This window comes from Corvus kubaryi, unplaced genomic scaffold, assembly GCF_017639235.1.
Source record: "Corvus kubaryi isolate FWS band 111438036 unplaced genomic scaffold, C.kubaryi_AGA036_p1.0 37184, whole genome shotgun sequence".
NCBI lineage: Eukaryota > Metazoa > Chordata > Aves > Passeriformes > Corvidae > Corvus > Corvus kubaryi.
Genome location: NW_024581051.1, coordinates 657,421 through 676,895, shown reverse-complemented (window position 1 = coordinate 676,895; position 19,475 = coordinate 657,421). Strand labels below are relative to the sequence as shown.

General features: G+C 38.4%; 1 protein-coding gene across 3 annotated transcripts in view; it reads left to right on the top strand.

Annotated features, from left to right (window-relative positions):
* CRIM1 (cysteine rich transmembrane BMP regulator 1) overlaps positions 1 to 19,475 on the top strand; it is a 175,794-nt gene that overhangs the window by 28,481 nt on the left and 127,838 nt on the right. The window contains exons 1-2 of one of the 3 annotated variants that reach the window (XM_042022014.1): positions 4,956 to 5,182; positions 10,871 to 10,948. The exons of the other annotated variants lie outside the window; for them this stretch is intronic. The gene's annotated coding sequence lies outside the window, so the exon portion shown is untranslated. Of the gene's footprint in view, positions 1 to 4,955; positions 5,183 to 10,870; positions 10,949 to 19,475 lie in introns of those variants that run through there. 3 annotated transcript variants of the gene reach the window in all.

Genomic DNA, 19,475 nt, shown 5'->3' with positions numbered 1-19,475 from the left:
TGATAGGGATGTTTGTGAACTTGTGCTCTTGGTGGTGCTAGATGTAACCCTCTAGTCTGGACAAGGTGGGTTTGGGTGGGGTTTTTTTGAATTTTTTTGGGGTTTTTTTTGAAGAAGGAGATTTTAGGCTGTCAGATGCAGGCAGCATGACCTTTTTTTGACAAGCTCTTTACTGGCAAGCATGTCTGAAGCTGGTTTGTCTTTACTGTTCCTTTTAAAACTACTGGTGTTTCTTTGAAGTGTCTTTGTGGAATGTGTATGGAAACATTGAAGGAAGTACTGTGAAGGAAAGAAATTCACCCAAAAAATAGAGTAGTTTTCAGGGGGGTGCTACTTTTGCTCTCAGTCTCTTTATCATAGAAAGGTAAATTGAAATAACAACCCCAAATACCAAAAAGTCATCTATTTTTAATTTAAATGTATTTTTAAAAATACACTATGCTGACAGAAAGGCCTGAAGCATCTTGGTGTTCAGAATTGTGTGTAGTTTCTCTTTTGTATCTTGTTCATATCGTTAGCTCTATATAATTTCTACCTATAACCAATACCACAGAGATTGTTCAACAGGCTTTATTTGTGGTGTAACATCTATCGGTATTTATGCATAATATGCCTGCAGTTCCAAGTTATGCTCAAGTTATTGTTTTCCTACATTATGCAGTAGGAAAGATGGTATTTCTTGAAAGTTTGAGGTTTGTTGTTAAAAATTAGATTTTTTATGTTTAGTTTTTTCTAATTTTAAGTAGAACTTTAAAAATCATGCATAGAAAGCAATCTTCCTTTCAGACAGGAAATTTTGTTGACTGTGTGTTTTCCTGTGACATGTTGAAAATAGCTGATGGTTGGATCATTGCAACTTGAGAGCTCCAGCACAAGATCTGTATAATGCTTGGAGACTCTTGCTACTGTCATTTGAGACAGTATAAACCTAGCCTACTAAACTGGTCATAAAAGCAAGTTTGTACTAAGCAGGTGAGCAGTGATGTCTGGATGTAACATCCCAATTTTGTTGACTATTTGGAAGTGATGGCGATTCCTGATGAAGCTATTGCAGTGGAGAGAAACTTCTTAAGCAAGCTTTGGCAGACCTCAGATGCTGAAGAGTTCAGTGTTGGTGAAGGGGGTTACTGAAAGGAAATGTAGTGGACGTATGGAGACACTGAAAATACTACAGTTCCAAAGATAGCTGTGGACTATGCATTAAGAACAGCAATATTAGAGATAATGGTGTATTTCTGTCCTGTTGATGAGACAACGACTAATACTGAAGTGATGTCCCCCTTGTAATAGAGGTCTTGCATGGCGTCTTGATGGGTTTTTGTTTAGAGAGAGCAAACTGGAAATCCACTGTGAGGGCAAATACCTTGTGTAATGCATCTGCCTTGGGTTATATTAGACCTTGTTTTGGAGTGTGTGGAACACTGTGTGATATCTGCCCGTGAGATTGGGTGATGCTCTCAAAAAGAGGCTTGGCTTTAAAACAAGTTTTTGTTTTGTCCTGATGTACAGGGTTGTACTGAGGCTGTATGAGTGCAGTGAGCTTTATTTAGAAATTCCTGAAATTATAATGATTATCCTTTTAGTCTTCCTGAAATAATGATTGTTTTAGTCTTCTTGAAACAAAATGCAGAGAAGACTGACAATGCTGGTTTGAATGTCCAGATTGTGCCTATGGTTCAAATGAATTTTCTGCTGACTTCTGTGTGAAGAAATTTAATTTCGTCCTTGCAGTTCTTCTTTCATTTCAAGGTAGATGTAATTGCTAACTGGGATGCAAATGTTTAAATTCTCCAGTGGGATATTCTTTTTCTGCTTATTTATGAGAGTGTGTTTCGGGAGTGATGCATTGGTCTGGTGTGTCTTGTGCCCCTTAGGGACCTCAGTGACCCTGGGCTGTTGATTTCAGAGGGCTTCTGTGACTCTGCCTAGCCAAGAAGCTAGGCAGTAAGGTTCTCTAGAGATGTCACACTGTGTTAAGTGAATTAGGTTTGGACTGTGCAGCCAGTGGTTCTTACCAGCTCCAGCATGATCCTTTTTAGCAGGTGGATTAAGTCTATCAGCTCTGCAGTCCCTGGCTTCCATCAGTCTTGAGCCTGTGGATTCCTTGGCACTGGAAAAGGTAAGTCCCTTAAAAGGGAATTTTCTTTGGAATAAAACCACCTCATCAAACCCAGCATCACTTTCAGTTAGTTTTTGAAGAGGCAATTGTAAGAGTTAGTGCTGTGTATTTAGCCCTTTATCACTAATGCTGCACATGCCAAATTACTGTAACTTGGAGCACAGCTCTCGTGTTTCTCAGCGTGACTTTTTGGGTCTCAAAAAGTTCTGCTGGAACCAAGGGGATCACAGAGTGCTCAAGAGCAGTTCTGTGCTCTTCCTCATGTGGTCGTGTTTGGACAGTGTGGGAGACAAATTACAGACTGCAGTTGCTAGCACCAAGTATCTGCAGAGGCTACTGACGGATGCTCTCGCTCATCTCTCCCTACAGTAGTGGGGCTGCAGCTGATCCGAAGAACTGTGCAAGAACAAATGAGCTGAGCAAGAGTCATGCCTTCTAAATGTTTTGAGACACTCTTCTTGTGTGTGTGAAGGTGCTTACCTTCTTTCCAGAAGATTATGGTAGAATTACTTTCTTTCAAGTGCAATAAATGGTTATTGCCTTCACTGCCCCATTAAGACTTAGCAAAAGGAATGTTAAGTGTACAGATGTTTTATCTGTGGAAAGCATGAAGTGTCTCTCAGTTATAGTCAGGTCATACAGCTTTCTCTCTCTTGTTTAGAAGTTCATCAATGGATTGTGGTTCTTAATGTCCAAAAATAACTACATGATTGAGACTTCCACTGTCTGTGGTCTGAGAGGTTATCTCGATATTTACAATTCTTCCTGCTCCACAGTGAACATTGTGCAGCAGTGGAAGGAAAGATGACTGTTGTCTGAGTCAACTCACTCATCTGCCCCCACTGCAGGTCTTGACCACGTAGGAATTCAAATGCATTTCAGTTTTTGATTCTTAATCTATAGGACTTGAAATAGCAGTTAAACGGAGGGAAGAGCATTAAGAAAATAGTAATGGAACAAGAATTTAAAAATTGGGGAAAAGGGATAAATGTTGAAAACTGTTCCTGACTCGCTTTCTAGACATTAATAATGAGGGATTTTTGGTTTCTGATCCATTTGAAACATCTCTGCAGAGGATACTGAATTTTTCTTGCCATATTTCCATCTTTTTTGCTTGGAGAACTGGTGCTGAATCATGAGTGAACGTTCACTGGAAATTATAGTACCGGTGCACTGTAGTTTTCACTACTGAAACTTCTGATGTAGCAAATAAGAGTTGTTATAATCCATGTTACATTGTAGATAGCTTGACTTGGAAACTTCTTGTTTAGTCAACAAACATGACGGTAACTGACTCTTTCCTACTTTTCTCATTCATTTTGCTCTTACAGTTTTCTAACTGTAGTTACTTTCCTTTTTACATGCTAACATTTGTGTTGACTTTCTCAGCTAGTTGAAGGAGCTTTATATTCTTACATTTCACTTAATTTACCTCTAGGATTAACATTTTAGGGAGTTCACTGTTCCTGATAATAAAATCCTTTCTCTTCTAGTCAAGACATCTGCTTTGTTCTGTTATGTATTCCCCAGAAACTATGAAATGCTCCCACTTCAATATTATGCTAAAATTGCTCCTTGCTAATTACATGTGGAAGTACAGGATAAGTTTTTATCATTATTTATAATACTTTCATTTCTATACTTTCATGGTCAAGGGAAAAAGAACAAAACATAAGTGTGTTTTTAGATGTTAGTAATGAAAATTTAAAAAATTCTATTTAACTAAAAAAACACCAAAACAATTTTAAAAATCCTGAAACATCTCAAAATGAAAAAAACCCCAATGGTTGGACAAGGTAGGAGAAGCAACAACCACTATCTTTTACTTTCAGTCTCTTCCCTGTAGAGAAGAGATGGAATCTAAACTGCATTAATTTTCAGTATTTTGCTCTTGCATAGTCATGTTTAGATTCTCTAGTATTATGCAGCCTGCCTGCGTGCCAGTTAGATTTAATAAAAAAAAAAGTCAGCTTCTTTATTTTCTTAAAGTTCCAGGTTATATAAGAAGCAGGTTAGTGTTCCTAGGTCAGCAGACATATAACAAATACCATGAAAGCCAGGTGCTTGGAGAGGTTCCTGACATTTAAGTGTGGTGGGAATTTCCTTAGCTGTAGTCTTCAGCTCAGACACAATCTCCTTCTCATGCTTTCACAGCATGCTTGTCCTTTTAACATGAAGATGAGTAACATAAACAGAAGTACTCAATATTGATTCCTTGCTAGTTCTTTATAATTCTTGTGTGAAGCATTTCTTCCTTCAGATTTATTTTTGGATTTTGGAAATAACTGTGACAGACTGCAGAGTCCTTTAGCTTTTTTAGTCACTTTTGGAATATAAAATATTTTATGCAAATATTAAATAAATCTCAGTTTTTCTCTCTTTGGTAGTTCCCCTCTTCTTCTTCTTCCCCACTTTGTGGACAAACCTTTACCAGTTGTAGCCTTCACCTGTAGTATTTCCATCACTGTTGGAATTCCTTTTACTGTGACACGTTTATACAGATGTAATTATTTTTTGTAATTCCATCTTCATAACATTCCTATTACAATGTGCTCCCATTAGTTCTTAGTACCCACAATTGATGCTGTTTTATTTAATATTGGGAGTTTTCTCATTGTTTTCTGTTATAACACACCAATGATTTTATTCACTGACAAGAATCCTGTTTGGTTTATGTATTTGTGTGTATAATGTATATTATTTTAGATTATCTGCTCTTATATTCTTGTCAACTGATATATTTCTGACTGAATTCTAAAATGTTGATTTTTAAAAAGTATCTTTTAAATAGTATCTAAAGTCTCAGTTAAAAAATTAAAACGATTGTCTGTCCCTGTAAGATTTTAAAAGCAACGCTAAAATATTTTTGGAGTAATATACTATTGTACTCAGCCTCATTCCTGTCTCTGCATTGCCTGCCTGTTGCCTTTTACTTTCAAAGCTGGTGGTATAGGTAAACACTTCAAAGATTGAGGAAGAGGATGCACTTGAGCTCCCCTCAAAGCACTTTAGAGAGGAAGTACAACTGACTCATCAATGAAATTGTCTATACAGCAAATGCTGGTAAGTGTACTAAATGAACTGGAAAAACATTGTCTATGGTCTTTTAATTTTAGTAGTCCTGTAATAGGACTACTGTTTAGATGAAAATATATGTTTGCTTTTCAAGTTGAATGATGCTAAGTTAATCATTCTGTGTTTAGTACATCGCTTGTCTTGCATCTAGAGTTGTCCATTTCTTTCAGCCAATACAAGAAGTTACTTTTCCCAGCCTGCTACCTTTCTTGACTGGCTTTCTTCCTTACAGTATATTCTCCTCTTCCTTTCACAGGAAGAATATTTCTCAGCAGCAGCTCTACTTATCCAAAGCACTACTTTTTTTGGTGGAGGGGGGAATTGTTTCTTGAGGTATCCATGGAAGCATGTATGAAAGTGTCTTAGATCTGCACTTAGGTCTTGCTGCTTATTTGCTAGCAGTGTTGAGTGTTTGTTACACTCAAACCATTTTGAATCCTTCTGTAATCAGATTTACTTTGTCTCTCCAAGATGTGGGGGATACATGATCTAATAATAGCTAGGTGAGTGTCAGCTGATGCACTTGTTACTGCTCTTGTCCGCATGCTTAGCTCTACTGCAAACGCAAATGCAAATTTCTGAGTTTAGTTGGAATTTGCAGTTAGGACAGAGTGAGCACCCTGTCATTTCTTGTCACAGATAAGCTGATAGGCGCTATCGTTTTAAGACAAGGTAATATTAACATGGTTTATATAGCGTGTTGTGTTTTTGATATCACTGGAAGTGGAAATTTAAAATTTGACCATTATTATCCATCCTTAATTTCTATTGTTTGCTTTATATACTACTGCTGCTCTATATTAAACTTTTGGATTTTTTGTTTTGTAAGCCCAAGAGAACCCTTCAGTAATAAAATAAATTCTTGTAACTTCTTTTAGAGAAACTTTCATTGTGGTAATTTCCTGGAAAATTTTACACAGGCGTTTTCAGATGCTTTGGGTTTTGTTTGCTCTGAATTGATCCTCCCCACCGTCCTTACCCTTACCCCCTGCAAAGTTCCAAATACACTTTTTCATTAGTAAATTCTGTCAACTCCAGACACCTTCAGATGCATACTTCTGAGTAGCTTCAAACTTTTGTGCACTTTAATTTTTTCTTTCATTTTGGGGGGGAGCTGCATGTCGCAGGCTTTCCATCAGTATAGGCTGGAATCCTTATTTCCCTTCAGTGTTTTCAAACATGGTTCTTAATGGCTTGAGAGACTATTTTAAGTGAATCTCTGCTTGCTTGTCTTATAAACTTTGCTTGCATTAACAAAAGCAAAAATACTTTCTGAAATGCTAGTTGTCCCCTTTGCTGCACAGCTATTGAAAACTCTCAATAGCATTTTGCTTTTCTGGTGCTGTCATTCCTGATAAAGCTTTTCCATGTTGTAATTACTGATGTAGTTAATAGTGAACTTTGAGAAGCAAACAGGCTTTCTGTGACAATTTTTTTATTAAACATTCATTGAAACATCTGTTAACTCCAGTAAGGACTGAAGAAAATACCATGCTGTCTCAAGGTAGTGTTTTGGAGCTTAAGGCTCTAAGGGGCTTCCATTACTCCAAGTTAATTTTAGCTATGAGAGAGAAAAATTCAAGGGAGAGAAAACTTAAGGCCGTCTATTTGAATATTGAGAGACAGATGCTGCTTCATAAAAATTCTCTTATGAACTGCTTTTGTCCTGAAATGCCCATCTTCCAGATATGAAGTGATACCATACAAGCGTCAGTGTGTGTGTACGTTGGTTTTGTTAACGTGCAAAGGGACTGAAAACTGAAATGGGATAGAGCAAGAAATGCAGTGATGTCTGTTGATGGCAACTTTGATTAAAGAAAAGCAGGCCAAGAATTGGTTGACTTAGATATAATAAGCAGAGGAGAGAAACTAAATAGATGATAAAGTTGACAGCTTAAGGTCTGTGTGAGAATCAAAGAAGAAGGCTGAGGTGTGATGGTAACTGGTGTGGTGCACAGGAAGGTCTAGGAATGGAAGTAACAAAAGAGGTGTTAAAAACTTACACTCAGTTATCTTCTTCAGTTATGTGCAGTTTTGAGAAGAGGAAAAGGGAGAAGGTGAAGAAAGCAGTAACTAAATAAAAGCCTAGCTCTGTAACTAGATGAGGATAAGACAGTCTTGAGAAGGCTGCAAGATTCTTGAGCCGCTTGAGAGCGGTTGAGAACGCCTGTCACTGTGAGTGGAAGAGTGTCACTCTTAAGGAAAATTGTCTTACTGGATGATGAATCACTGACCGGGAAAAGTACAGAAGATACAACTGAGCAAAGTGAAGAGTATTAATTCTCTGGGGCAGAAAGGTCAGCTGTGGATTTGGAATTTAAGGGCTCTCTGTGCTTTTGATTTTGACAGAAACATGACATCTAACAGAAGTGATACTGCCATCCTGGAAAGTCATTGTAGTGTTAAATACCTGTTGAAGGGCTTTCGGCAGCCTGATGGTTTACAAATGTGTTCAGAGAACATTTGATAAGATAGATACTGAGTAGTGGCAAGGTGCAGTCTGTCAGGATGAAGAACTGCAGTATTGCTCACTTACAAGCTTGTTTTTCTAGGTCAGTGCATCTATGTGAAGAAATGTTCCTTCTGTTATTGTAATTAATTTTATATTGATGGGCAGTGAGTGAGTGGGGAATGGAGTAGCACTTAAAGTAATGTTAAAAGCATTGGTTAGGTGTTTGAAGGTGTTTTGAGCACTTCTTTGTAGAGTACCTACTGGGTCAAGATTTTTGATCGCATAGTGTGGGTTAAATTTTCAGTGCCCTGGGGTATGGGGTTTTTTTTAAACCTGCTGGTCTTCATGCTTAATGAGACATGTTTTATTAAGCTTTAAAGCTTTGGAGGTATTCAGCTTCTGACTTCAAACTGGGAATCTTTAGCTCCTCTTCAGTTATCCTGGCTAATTCCATATAGAAGTGTTCTTCATTTTCGTAGGGGTGGTGCATGTGTTTGAATGGCAGGAAGATTGGGTACATGTCTACGTTCATTCTGTTCTTACACAAGCTTAATGCTTGTTTCATTCCTTATTTAATATAATTCCTAACTTTCCTTTGCTGTGTTTTTTTTGCTTGTATTTTGCTGGTAAAGGTGTTAGCATAATTTTGATTGAGTGATTTTTTTAGCACTGTCTGAAAAGTAGAGAGGCCCAAATGTAAACATCTGTCTCTATTTTTGTGGAGACATGAAACTATAACCTTTTCATAGAATCAGAGATTCACCAAATGGTTTGGATTGGAAAGGACCTTAAAGAACATCCAGTTCCAACCTCCCTGCTATGAGCTGCAACACCTTTTACCATCCAACCTGGCACTGAACACTTCCAGGGATGGTACATCCACAATTTCCCTGGGCAAGCTGTTCAAATGCCTCACTGCTCTCACTGTAAAGACTTTCTTTCTAATATTTAATCTAAACCTACTCTCAATTTAAAGCCATTCCCCTTTGTTCTGTCACTCCATTCCCTTCTGATTTGTCCCTCTCCATGTTTCTTGTAGACACCATTCAGGTAGGCTGCAGTTAGGTCACCTCAAAGCCTTTTCTTTTCCAGACTGAACAAACCAAATTCTCACAGCCTTTCCTTATAGGAGAGGTGTTCCATCCCTCTAATCATCTTTGTGGCTCTCATCTGGACTCACTCCAACAGGTCCAAGTCCTTCCTGTGCTGGGGACCTCAGAACTGGATGCATCACTCCAGGTGGGGTCTCACCAGAGCAGAGCAGCAGAATCCCCTCCCTCACCCTGCTGGCCACTCTCTGTTTGATGCAGCTCAGGATACAATTGGGTTTCTGGGCTGTGAGGGCACATTGCTGGCTCATGTCCAGCCTCTCATTCTCCAGCACCCCCAAGTCTTTCTCCCCGGGGCTGCTCTCCATCTGTTCATCCCCAGCCTGTGTTGATACCAGGGACTGCCCCAGCTCAGGTGCAGCACCTTGCACTTGCTCTTGTTGAACCACATGAGATTCCCATGGGCCTGCTTCTCAAGCTAATATTTTGAGCTATCCCTGTGAGTATCCCTCCAGGAATACTCCTTGGCAGTCTGTAAAGAAGAGACTCCATTCCTTCCACTTTTTCACCTTAGTGCTGGGGTGTTGTCTGAGCCATGCTTACCTTAAGTGTAGTGAGTTCGCCAGGTATGTTAAGTCAATAATACAAACAGATACAACTTCATTGATGTGTTGTCTTTATTTGACACACAGGAAGTTTTGTGGTTTAATTTATCAGATAATGAGAGTTTTTCTCATTTACTATTGTTTCTCATTTCACCCCTCTTTCCTAGGTAGCTGTAGTTCCTGGATGCTTACAACTACATGTAATGTGATGGACAGAGCTTAGACAAAAAAAGCTGGGTTTTGAGCCTTTTGAGTTATATTTTCTGTAACTGATAGTAAAATGTGACTGTCCTTGAAAACTTTATATAATTTGTGGAAGCACTGGATTATTTTTGATTCTCAGCTCCTAAAAGATGGAATTTCAAAAACTTCGAGAAACTTTCTTGTAAAGAAAGTTAACATCAGGGAAAGGTGAACTTCAAATAGGAAGATGTTCTCATTCTTGTTTTCTCACATCAACTTATGTATCATCACATCAACCTCTTGTCTGTAACTAAGCTTTTTATACCTCTAAGTTCCACAAAGATTGAGTTTCAAATGTGATAATGCCAATAATTTTGGCAGCTGAGATGCCTGTCACTTTTACTTTAAAATAAAAGCCACATTTTTTGGATAAAACACTTGTAATAATTGTAAAAAGCATGTTAGAAGCATGAAATCTTATGACAACTTTGTCACGTGTCCTCATTTTAGACAGGTAAATTGTCTTAAATTAGCTCACACAGTTCCTAAAAACAGTGTTTTGCACTAGTCAATACATTTTATATTCCTCCTCTTCAAAGACTTCTGAGAATTGATAATTTTTTCCCCCTCTGTACAAAGATTAGATGAATTTTGCACATACTTTCCTAAATTCCAACAAAAGGAATAGGTAAGTGTAACAGGCTTGTCCAGGCCCTTTTTAAAAAGCTGTGTGTAAACAGTGCAATCAAAGAATTTACTGATACACATGTACAGACAGAATAGTTTAAGATAGGAGTGATGCATATTTGCTGTGTGATCATTCTCTGGAGGTTGCATTAATAGAGAAGCCTAAGTCCTTTCACAGTCTTTGTCTTCAAAGGACAGTAACCAATACAACTAAGTACTGCAGACAGTTGAGGTTTTGTTGCCTAGTAGCACATGGTCTTGCCATAGCAAAATCAGTAAGTGTCCATAATAGCAATAAGTTCTATTCCTGTGTAGCTTGCTACACCCCATTAAGCTTCATCAGTTCCCCTAGTGTTTAGATAGCACAGGTTTGGATGCATGCCTCATGTGTGCATTTGGCTTCTGATAACTGTTTATAGCCATCCTTCTCTCTCTGATTTTTTTCAGCAGAGATTCCTATTTAAGAAATGTGTGGCAGGGGAGAAAGAGAGATATCAACAAGCCAATGCTTCTCTCTAGCCTCCTGATGCCTCAAGCAATTACTTTCCTTTTTTCTTCTTCATTATGGGTTAGTGATGAGGTTTTTTTGGACTTTCACGTGCAGTTTAGGTATCCATGGTATGGAAATGTGACTGAGATAGAAGTACAGGCTGATACTTCCCTGATGACCTTGACTGACAATTCTTTTGCTTCCTGGTAGGTGGGAGCCATAACACTTAGTATAAGGACTCTGTTGTAGGCTGGAGGAAGAGGAAGACTGCAATAAACAGGATAACTGGTAAGTAACACTTATCCCCTTCCCATAAAAGTTCTCCCAGTTTATGGCAATTGTTTTGGAAAAAACTATTGATTCTGGATGAAAAACCCCCATTCCTGAGGCTTCCCAGAAAATGTTCTATATTACCTAGTGACATATATTAAACTCTCAGAGCATCAGAGTAGCTAAGAATAGTTGTTTCAAGTTTTGAGGGTGCAAAGGGTGGTCTCAATATGAGAGGCTTCAGAGTAGCAGGTATTTCCAGTGTATTTCTGGATTGAAAGTGCTCAAATACAACGTTAGGAAGCGTATTAATTTTTGCTGCGGGTGAACTTTCTCTTTCTTATCTGTCAAATAGAAGAGCATGGTTTCCCTGCAAAAGGAATAAAGGCATTTCAAAGCTATGTCTGCTGTTTATCTGTACAGCGTTTTGATGTTGTAGGCAAATATATGTTAATTAATCTAATTGCCTCTGATATATGTTTGGAATGATGTGTTTCATTCCAGTACTCTTAAAATCTTTAAGATTTCTGGGTGATGGCATAATAGGCTTCAGGATGGACTACTTGGTGTTTGCATATTGGTATCAGTAAATCCCAGTAAAATAGCACATGTATTTTGTAACCAGAGTAAGAGAATGGTGAAAAAATGCCAGCTACCTGTCTTGTCCATCTGTACTTGAGCAAAATGAGTGGTGCCACTTAAAATTGGTACATGTTGCCATTAGTGTAGCCTTGAAAAGCGGGTAACTCCTCAATGCTTTGTGATGAAAATGATTCTCAACTTCTTGATGATGTGTGATGAAAATTGCTAATTGCATGTACAGCATCAATATTGCAGCTCTTTTTTGGTGTTGCTTTTCAATGTAAAGTGCATGAGTGTGATTACTGTGCCAGAGCCGGCGCTAAAAATTACTAAAACTAAAAATTACTGGAGAGGTTTCAGGAATTGTCCTGATTGCCCTTGTCCACCTGATAAGTTTCATAAGGTATTAGAAGGCAGTGATAGCACATGGTAAAAAATCTGGTCACAGTAAACTGGGAAAGTTACTGTGCTTTGCAGGTAAATATTGCAATAATTTTGCAGGTATAATCACAAATAAGGTTTGTGGAATTCTCATTCATTGAACAGTGGTTGCCATCCTTCTGAGTGGGCAATGAGTTGGGGTAAATTTGTGTTTTCAGAACAGAAGCCTCTAAAAGGCCTTGAGAAGAGTTGGTAAGGTAGTTATGCTGACAAAGAAATCTGCTTAGGCAAGTAATTTTTTTATGTTATTTGCTGAAATTTGCATGGTGATAAAAAACAAGCTATTGGCAAAGCAGGAGGACAGATGGATTACAAATGCAGTATCACATGAGTTTGCCTTAGGATCTTGAGAATGCAAGGATAAATGATTCCTTTCTATGGGATAGAATAAAGCATTGTTACGAATTAAAATTGTGGTCCCTTGCATCTTTCTACAGTACTTTAACAAGAATGGGAAACATTGGAGGATGAGATACACTTGGTTTGTTGCTGGACTCTTTGTTAAATATATAAATATTTATTGGCAAGCTATTGTCAAACTTTTACTTGACCTCCAATTACATGGAAGCATTGCCCTCAAAGAGTTTCACTTAAAAAAAATCAGTTGATGATTCATAATTTAATACTTCCCTTGGTTTTATTGTCATCAACTTTGCAAGCTAAAGTTATTTTTGGCAATATTACCATGTTGTGATAGATTTCCACCCTTCATGTCTTGAAAGCATATTAGTGTCTTAAAACCATATTAATGCTTCATCAGACTTTCTTAACTTCAGCTCTATATATATAGTCTGGTAACTCAGCAAGTATAGAAAGACAGAATATATTAAATTTTCTGTAAGTGTGGCAGGGTTCCTCCTAAGCCCTTTGAAATAGAGATATTCTTTCTGCTTCAGTTTCTTAACCTGAGAAACTACTATGTATCTCTGTAGAGCTTAATAAAAAAAGGAGGGTGTTCATGTATTTTAGTATCTCTAATAACCAAGGCAGTTGACGCTAAAGAGCCGGGCTTGCTGGGCTCTGAAGATAAATGGAGTTATCCTACAGTTGATTTTAGTGAACAGTTAAATTTTAGTGAGGTTATTTGAGCTGAAAAGAAAATAGTGAATTAGTACTGAGAACTTACTGGCATCTTCTTGGAGCTATTAAAAGTCATAAGTATTTAACTTTTATCTGCTTCCAGATGTCTTGAAGGAGAAAGAAACACTTTGGCTACACATGTGTCAAATAAAAGGTGTGCTAAAGTCTGGCACATCTGTCTTTAGCCCTTAGTTTGCTGTAAGTTACACAGTGACCCTTTCACAAACAGTTTGTCTCTTGCACTAACGCTACTGGGAGAATGTCCAGTAGTATTTCTAGCTAGAAACAGCATTGATTTCTGCTTTGATATATCTAGTTAGCACCCATGCCATCTTACCACTTCTGACTGGGAGCAGAGGGCTTGATAGTCAGCCTCAAGAAGAAGCAAACAGATTCAATGCAAAACAGATCCCTTTTTTTTTCCTCACTTTTCTTAAAAAACGTGAGAAGTCTGCTTAATTGCTTTGTTCCCTCTTCCTACTCCCCTGAGTTGTTCAGAAAATTGTAGTGGTAATATTCTTGCAGGTTTCTGTGCAGCTTTTACTTCCCATTCCACTTGTTCCCATACAATTTGGAAAAGTGGCATTTCCCCACTCTGGCAACAGCTGATTTTCCTCCTCAAAGGAACTATATGGATGTAATGACTAACTTCTACTTCTGTGTGAGATTTCCCATATGGAGATGATAAGACATTAACTACAAAATAGTGCATGATGTGATGTGGAAGTGCCATAGTTACTGGTACTCCATTGCACCATTAGCCATCTGACTAATAATTGATAGCTTATAGGTGATTATAGCTAATGGTGGTTGTTATAAATTATGCATGGACGTTAAAGAGAAAATACTCCAAAACCAGAAATTGTTTCAGATGTGTATCATACTTAGAGTGAGGGAGAAAAAACAACTGGTTAGTAAGGTAAAACTTGTAGAATCAAGGATAAACAGTTTTGCAGAAAGCAGTAGAAAACAGTTGGTGAGTGGTATGGAATGAGAAGTACTGCAATGTGAGTTAAAAAAAGCCCAAAACAACCCCACAACAAAAAAACAGCCCTGAAGTCTTAAGTGATGAAGCATGCAGCCAGCTTCCTAAGAAACCAGAAATGCCCACTGTAACCTAGTACATTGGGCTGAAATGATGTTTGTTCAAGAAAAATTACACATAACCCAGAATATTGTTTAGAGCTAAGACATAAAAGTAAGTGAACTAACATATTTTGAAAATGTGATGTTTGCAGGCTGCTTTCCAGGCAGACAGATCTGGTGTTTGACCACCCTGCTGTGAAGCACGTTTTCCTTGTGTTGAACTGGAGTGGCACTTGCTGCAGTTTGTGACTGTTGTGCCCACTCTCCTGCTGGGCATCTCTGTGGAGAGTTGGGTGCTGCTTTCTTTGTAGCTCCAGTCAGGCACTTGGAGCCAGCAAGTAGAGGAGCACTGCAGGAAGGGGTCACCTACTGTTCAGGGCTGTAGCCACCATGCTTTAAGGCTGGTAGTCTGCCATGTTATTCACTCACCTTGCAGTGCACCTGTCCAGTCCATTTCTCCCTTTGGTTGCAGAGGTGTTATGGGGGACCCATGTTCAAAGCTTTGTTAAAGTCAAGGTAAATGACTTTAATGAAGAACATGGGTCCCCCGTAAATGAACATTTAAATGATCCACTGCTCTCCCCTCAACCACCAAACCAGCGTTTTTGTTGTAGGCAGTGATGAGGCATAATTCCAGCAATGGTGGCCGTTCTGAGTCACTTACTTCATGTAGCTAGAAGTAGCTTCCAAAGTGAGTAGGTCTATATTCTTCTTCTGTACTCAGGAATTCTGTAAGTCCGGTTGCTCTTAGAGGTCTCCAACTTTACCTTTCTCAATCCTGATATAGTCTTTCATCCTTATGAATGTGCAGTGCAGAGAGCCAGGAGGGCTGATAATAGACCTTATCAGGAAAGACTGAGGCAAAGGAGACATAGATTAAATCAGCCTTCCCCATATATTTTTACTGTTAGGTCCTCCTTCCATTGGGTAGCTGCTCTGCTTTCCTTAATCTTCTTTTTCCTGTCACTGTAACCTGTAGAAATCCCTGTGGTTTTTACCCCCACTACCAGTTTCAAATACAGCCCAACTGTGGCTTTCTTGATGTCATCCTGGTGTGTCTGAGCAATTGTCTCTGAGTAGCCCAACTCTGCCTACACTTTGAGTTTGCATAAATTACTCAGGCAGTGCCTGGGAAAGGTTGGATTTACTTTATTGGTTCACAGACTTTGGTTATTGTATACTGAATATATGAACTGGTCTACACTGCAGACTGAGAAAAACTTCACCATTTTCTAAAAGGACAGCAAAATTTAATAAATATTTGCAGCAGTGGGGTTAGCTATCTTTCAGGTACACAAGAAGGAAAGAGACTTTCCAAAACTCAGCATTAAAATTTCAATGAAAAGCATTATTGTAGTCTCTTGGCTCCCAAGGTTTTGTGATACATTGTCTTCCTTCATGACATTGTATGGAGAAAAATATTCATGGTTGGAGTACACTTAAGAGCTTTAGAAAAGCAGCATGTGATAAATTTTATCTGTAAAACAAACAAAAGGCCAGATGATGAGCCTTTGGGAGTTACTTGCTTAGTACCTAAGTCCTAATTGAATTTGTTTTGGCACTGACAAGAAATTGGTCTTATTCCAGTATATGTGAAAATCTATGAAAGAAAATGGCAATAGTTGTCTCTAAGTTTAAGTATCTTTTCATGCTTTCCTGGTAAATTCAAGCATTCAGAAAGTTTTAGTAACTGTTTTGAACAGAAAATGTGCTATACATGATGAAGACAAGCAAGAGAGAGATGTTGTGCCTGGGTGTGTGGCTAATAAACACTGCAGGGCAGAACAGCACTTCCCACAGTCAGTTGCTAAGCAAAACATTCAGACTAGTTTTTGTGAGGCTTCCCCCGTGGAGATTTACTACCTTGTGTGTACACTTGAGGGAAGAATTCTGTGCTTTGTAGCTCTTCTTCCCTTTGATTTTTTGCATTGACTTGGTGATCTATATAGTGTCCTCATTGTTTTAATTGGCTATAATTTACTGCAAAAATTTTTCATACTTGCTTTATTAAGTAGGTGATGGGAACTGTATAGGTGGTTCATGAGTCATAGAATATTAAGCAAAATAGGAAGGAAGGGTGGCAATAACAGTGAGTTTCTTTTTAAAATGTTGACAATTATTCACTTTGCTTTTGAGGAATATTGAGTAATTAACACTTGCTTAACACAGACTTTTTAATATAAAAAAGCAGGACTTCAGTTGCACCAGAAGCTGAAGAGAGCAGCATAAGTATAATGGAGGGCAATGCTAAATGCTAGAATGTTGAATACTGGAGTACCTGTATATTGGGGTACTGTGTCATGTTAAAAGAGTAGATTTTTGTATTGCAGTCAGTTCTGCAAGTGGTAGTGTATGTATTAATACTTCCACATGATTATGAGTTGTGCAAGAAGTAAAGTATATTATGTATGTCCAGAGAGTTTCTGTCCATGCTGCTTATATTTTGGAGGGAGGCAAAAGAGAAAGAAATTTGAAATAATTGTGTGGGGGGAGGGGAGACTGAAAACTGATCATTTAATGAACAGTGTAATGACTGAAAGTCTGTTGGGATACAGCTGAAAGGGCATACTGTAATTAGGTCATTTGATGACCTGTTTAAGTAGCCATTGCATATTGGAATAAAAGATCTTCCCTGAAGCTCTGCTGAGAGTCAAGGTTTTCATCTTCCTTCCTTCCCTAGCTTTTCCTCTTTCCAAATATATATGCACGGCATCTATTCATATTGAGATTTCACAAATAGGTATTTTAGGTCTGATAAATCATAATTTTTACTTCATGTATCTCCTACTTTTTATAAAATCAGTCTCTTGTAGTAATCTCTGCACAGAGGTGTAAATGCATATTTTTGCAATTTCAGAGCTCCCTGTTTTAAAACAAGCGTGTTTCAATGTAGGTATCAGTCATATTTTTAGGACGTGAAAGAACAATTTATGCCATTTAAAACTTTCTGACTTGGACTGTAACATAATGAGATCTAGCAGTAGCTTACAGGAAAGTAACGTTCTGGAAACTGCATCATTCAAGGAAATTTGGCACTTTGTTTTTACAATGGCCTTAACAGTTAGTTTTTCATGCAATTGCATTGCTCCTTAATTATAAATTCCTACTTCTGTGGTTTCTTAAGAGGAGCTCTTGAGATTTTAATTGGTGGTTCATCATAAAATCATACTCCAGTTCTCAGTTTCTAAATTTTTGGAAGAATATTTATGAATGGAAGGAGAAATATTTTCAGCACCAAGTGGAACATTTTTGAGAAGACAAGCCAAGACACAATGGAGAAAATGCTTAGTACTAATGTTAAGGATTAAGTTGCTAATCATGTCAGGCTTTACCTTGTGCTGCAGTACAAATATGGAGAGTATAGTGCTGCCTGTAACAGGTTGAACTCTGAAATAGTAGAAATTAATGAAACCCAGGCACCTGTTTCTTGGATATTACTCTAAAAGAAGGGGAGCTCTTATATTTGGAGTAGCAGGTCCAGTAGGGTTACTAATTATGCCTCATCTCCTACATAATTTTAGTTGATAGAGTTCTGCATACTTTCAGGTTACAGCATTTTCCAACACCAGATTCTTGTATTTTAAGCCGGAAGATACCATCTAATCTGACCTCCAGTTTAAAATGACAACTGTAATTTTAGCCAGTGAAACTTAATTGAAGAGATTAATAGCAAGATTATTCATATGCAGTAACGAGTGGAAATACTCAAATGCAGTACACACCATAAACCATAGAACTCTTTCTTATTCTTTCCCAAAAAGCCTTTAAATTGAAATTCAGGCCTTCCTTACTTTAAGATGAAAATGAGCATTCAGGCTAGTTGTTTTCAGATTATATAATAAAAGCAAGGATGCTGGATAAAAAATTACGTGTATGCAATGTCAAAACTTAACCTCTGAATAATTTTAACATTTTGGAAAGAAAAGCAAAGATTCTTTTTCTGCTTGCTGTAATGGATTTTCTGATTTGGATGCTTTGAGGTAGAACTGTCCTGTACCATGCTTACAGTAAGTCTTCCAAAATGCTAAATTTTCGCTTTAAAAATAGATTATGTAAGAGTACAAAATATTGAGTCAAACTGCATACCACAAGAACTCATGTCTGCTTGGCAAAATGCTAACATTAATGGTTTAGAATCAGAACTATCTATTCTGTCTTGCAGAGTTTTGCTTTCCAACCAGGCAGTTTTCACAGGCTTCCTGCTTCATGGTAAGCCTTTCCAAATCCCCACCTAGACCTTGAGAAGATCCTGCTGTCTTTTTCACGTCTGTGGCTGGTTTGTTCACCTGTTGTGTGCCTTCTCAGGGATCTCCTGTGCCCTGGGATCCTGGGCTTGCTGTATCTCTGCCTGTCTGCTGTCTTATCCTGAGACTGTGGCAGCTTCCCCTGGCTGGGTGTGGTTAGCTGCCTCCAGGGGAAGGGACACTTTCTGTCTTTCAGAAGATCTCACCTGAAAGAGTTCAACACACTGAACAAAGCAAACATGCAACCTTCTTCATGGCTCTTCACCAAATGCTGAGTGCTTGTTTAATTGAAGAATAACACACTCAGCACTGAGTACTACAAGTGTGCCCCTGAGTGAGCAGAGCACTGCCCTGGGGATACCCCTGCACATTCTGAGATACCTGACTTCAATACAGGAAGAGCATAGCTGTCTTAATGAGCATTTGACAGGTTAATCTGTGGTCTGTTGTCTCTGCTTTCTGATGTGTCTGTGTAGGAACCTGGCAGAGTTCCCCAGTGACTGCAGGCTGCCTTGTGTTGCTTCAGTGGCCCCACAGCACTGCAGCTTATGGTTCACCACAGGGTAGTTGCTTTGTGGTGAACCTTAGGAAGTCTGGCTTGAGACCATTGCCAGCTGCTGTTCCCGATGCTGGTACAGCTCCAGAGGCAGGAGAAAGGCAGTGCTAATGCAGGGTTCTACAAGTAGTAAGGCCAAGGACATGACATAAATCTAACAATCAGTTATCTGAAATAAACTGCATCTTTTTCGATTGCGATTTTTCACTAAGGCTTTGTAATAATAACCCATTCCCAAATGATGTATTTCTGAAGGACATTTTGCTTCCACAAGGAATTAACATCTTTGGCCAAAGCTTGAACTTTCCCTGTGATTATTAAATATGAGATGAACTCCCTAGCAGTCTCTCCTATACCAAGGACTTCAGTTCTTTTTTTGAGGCATAGTCAACCATTCGGATCTCCTGCCCTGTCATCACCGGCTGGTCTGGGTTGAAAGCTTAATTTTACTGAAATTTAGCCAATGTATCTAGACAGGAATCTTGAATTACAGAAGATAACAATTCTAATATTACATCATCAGCATAGTCTTGTGCTGTAGTCATATGCTCATGAA